Raw genomic sequence first — 3,736 nt, 5'->3', positions numbered from 1 at the left:
AGTGGAGATGACATAAAATTGTCCATGAAATTGAAAATAGATCAGTAAAAATGACCCCACTTGGAAAGGGAAGAGAAAAAAAGACTTAAAACAAATGAACAGAGCTTCTGGGATTTGTGAAAGAATAAAATGCAAAACCATACCTATTCTACTAAAGCTGTTCAGAAAGATAGAAAGAGATGGAATACTTCCAAACTCGTTCTATGAGGCCAGCATCACCTTGATTCCAAAACCAGACAAAGACCCCACCAAAAAGGAGAATTATAGACAAATATCCCTGATGAACATGGATGCAAAAATTTTCAACAAGATACTAGCCAATTGGATCCAACAGTACATTAAAAAGATTATTCACCATGACCAAGTGGGATTTACCCCCAGGATGCAAGGCTGGTTCAACACTTGTAAGGCAATTAGTGTGATAGATCATATCAACAAGCAAAAAAAGAACCATAGGATCCTTTCAATAGATGCAGAGAAAGCATTTGACAAAATACAGCATCCATTCCTGATCAAAACTCTTCAGAGTGTAAGGATAGAGGGAACACTTCTCAACATCTTAAAAACCATCTACAAAAAGCCCACAGCAAATATGATTCTCAATAGGGGAAACACTGGGAGCCTTTCCCCTAAGATCAGGAACAAGACAGGGATGTCCACTCTCACCACTGCTATTCAACATAATACTAGAAGTCCTAGCCTCAGCAATCAGGCAACAAAAAGAAATAAAAGGTGTTCAAATTGGCAAAGAAGAAGTCAAACTCTCCCTCTTTACAGATGACATGATACTCTACATAGAAAACCCAAAAGACTCCACCCCAATATTTCTAGAACTCATACAACAATTCGGCAGTGTGGCAGGATACAAAATCAATGCCCAGAAATCAATGGCATTTCTATACACTAACAATGAGACTGAAGAAAGAGAAATTAAGGAGTCAATCCCATTTACAATTGCCCCCAGAAGCATAAGATACCTAGGAATAAAGCTAACCAAAGAGGTAAAAGATCTATACCCTAAAAACTACAGAACACTTCTGAAAGAAATTGAGGAAGACACAAAGAGATAGAAAAATATTCCATGCTCATGGATTGGCAGAATTAATATTGTGAAAATGTCAATGTTACCCAGGGCAATTAACACATTTAATGCAATCCCTATCAAAATACCATGGACTTTCTTCAGAAAGTTGGAACAAATCATCTTAAGACTTGTGTGGAATCAGAAAAGACTCTGAATAGCCAGAGGGATATTAAAAAAGAAAACCTTATCTGGGGGCATCACAATGCCAGATTTCAGGTTGTATTACAAAGCTGTCGTCATCAAGACAGTGTGGTACTGGCACAAAAACAGACACATAGATCAATGGAACAAAATAGAGAATCCAGAAGTGGACCCTCAACTTTATGGTCAACTAATATTCAACAAAGCAGGAAAGACTATCCACTGGAAAAAAGACAGTCTCTTCAATAAATGGTGCTGGGAAAATTGGACATCTACGTGCAGAAGAATGTTCCAGTTTCTGGACCATTCTCTTAGACTATACACAAAGATAAAATCAAAATGTATGAAAGATCTAAATGTGAGACAAGATTCCATCAAAATCCTAGAGGAGAACACAGGCAACACCTTTGTTGAACTTGGCCACAGTAACTTCTTGCAAGATACATCCATAAAGGCAAGAGAAATAAAAGCAAAAATGAATTATTGGGACTTCATCAAGATAAGAATCTTTTGCACAGCAAAAGATACCGTCAACAAAACTAAAAGACAACCTACAGAATGGGAGAAGATATTTGCAAATGACATATCAGATAAAGGGCTAGTTTCCAAGATCTATAAAGAACTTATTAAACTCAACACCAAAGAAACAAACAATCCAATCATGAAATGGGCAAAAGACATGAACAGAAATTTCACAGAGGAGAACATTGACCCGGCCAACATGCACATGAGAAAATGCTCTGCATCACTTGCCATCAGGGAAATACAAATTAAAACCACAATAAGATACCACCTCACACCAGTGAGAATGGGGAAAATTAACAAGACAGGAAACCACAAATGTTGGAGAGGATTGGAGAAAGGGGAACCCTCCTTCACTGTTGGGAATGTTAACTGGTGCAGCCACTCTGGAAAACTGTGTGGAGGTTCCTCAAAGAGTTAAAAATAGACCTGCCCTATGACCCAGCAATTGCACTGCTGGGGATTTACCCCAAAGATACAGATGTAGTGAAAGGCAGGAACACCTGCATGCCGATGTTTATACCAGCAATGTCCACAATAGCCAAACTGTGGAAGGAGCCTCGGTGTCCATCAAAAGATGAATGGATAAAGAAGATGTGGTTTATGTATACAATGGAATATTACTCAGCCTTTAGAAATTACAAATACCCACCATTTGCTTCGACGTGGATGGAACTGGAGGGTATTATGCTGAGTGAAATAAGTCAGTCGAAGAAGGACAAACATTATATGTTCTCATTTATTTGGAGAATATAAATAATAGTGAAATAGAATAGAAGGGAAGGGAGAAGAAATGGGTAGGAAATATCAGAAAGGGTGACAGAACATAAAGACTCCTAACTCTGGGAAGCAAACTAGGGGGGGTGGAAGGGGAGGAGGGCGGGGGTTGGGGTTGAATGGGTGACTTGCACTGAGGGGGGCATTTGACGGGATGAGCACTGGGTGTTATTCTGTATGTTGGGAAATTGAAAACCGATAAAAAAGAAGTTTATTATAAAAAAAAGACACAGCTTCCATACATCAGAGAGAGGACTATGAGGTGAGAGGAGCCGGTGGAGAAAGCTTTCTTTTTCTCCTTGGCTGATGGGAGTTTCAGGATTGTGACTACTATGTTGCTATAGTCAATGATGGTTATGATAAGGGATGTCAAAAGGATTAACAAAGCAAGGACAGAGATCAACATTTCAACAGACTTGGTGTCAGAACAGAAGAGATGAATCAGGGGGCCAAGGTCACAAAAAAAGTGGGGGATGACATGGGGACCACAGAAGGATAACTGGGAAACCTTTACTACCAGACCAGTGATTAGAGAGAACCCCAAAGCACAGCAGGCAGTGACCAGGAGGGAACTAGTCTTCAGGTTCATGATGGTCGGGTAATGCAAGGGCTTGCAAATGGCCACATACCAATCCAGAGACATCACTGCTATGAGGAAGAAACCTGCTGCTTCCAGAAATACAAAGACAAAGGCTTGTATGAAACAGGCAGGAAAAGAAATGGTTTGCTTACCTGAAAGAAAGATGACCAATAACTTAGGAATAACAGTATTTATGAAGTAACACTCCAAGAAGGAGAAAATGCTGAGGAAAAAGTACATCGGTGTCTGGAGCCGGGAATTAGCACAGATGATGGTGACTATGACAGCATTGCCTGCAATGGATGCCAGGTATGTCAGCAGGTGCACCAGGAAGAGAAACTTTCCCAGGTGCTGGATGTGAGGAAACCAAGGTGAATTCCTGGACAGTTGTTCCATTCCCCATTTCCATGGGCATCTCTTTCCACATCATCACTGCTGGTCTAACCTACAACAATGACATCAGCAAGGACAAAGGTTTTAGAGGAGTATATGATTAAGTTATTTGCCTATCCAAGAAGGTTGCAATAGGAAAGTGGTTTAGTGAGTTGATTCTTGAATCAGAGAACCTAATTTCAATACTAGCTCAATACTGAGTTCTAACCCCTGAGAGACTGATCATACTTGGAAAGATA

General features: G+C 40.0%; 1 pseudogene; it reads right to left on the bottom strand.

Annotated features, from left to right (window-relative positions):
• Positions 1-2,738: 2,738 nt before the first annotated feature.
• On the bottom strand, positions 2,739-3,534 carry LOC140620640 (olfactory receptor 6C74-like; annotated as a pseudogene).
• Between the last annotated feature and the right edge of the window lie 202 nt (positions 3,535-3,736).

This window comes from Canis lupus, chromosome 29, assembly GCF_048164855.1.
Source record: "Canis lupus baileyi chromosome 29, mCanLup2.hap1, whole genome shotgun sequence".
Lineage (NCBI taxonomy): Eukaryota > Metazoa > Chordata > Mammalia > Carnivora > Canidae > Canis > Canis lupus.
The sequence above is the reverse complement of the archived record's forward strand: the minus strand, read 5'-3'. Positions and strand labels throughout refer to the sequence as shown.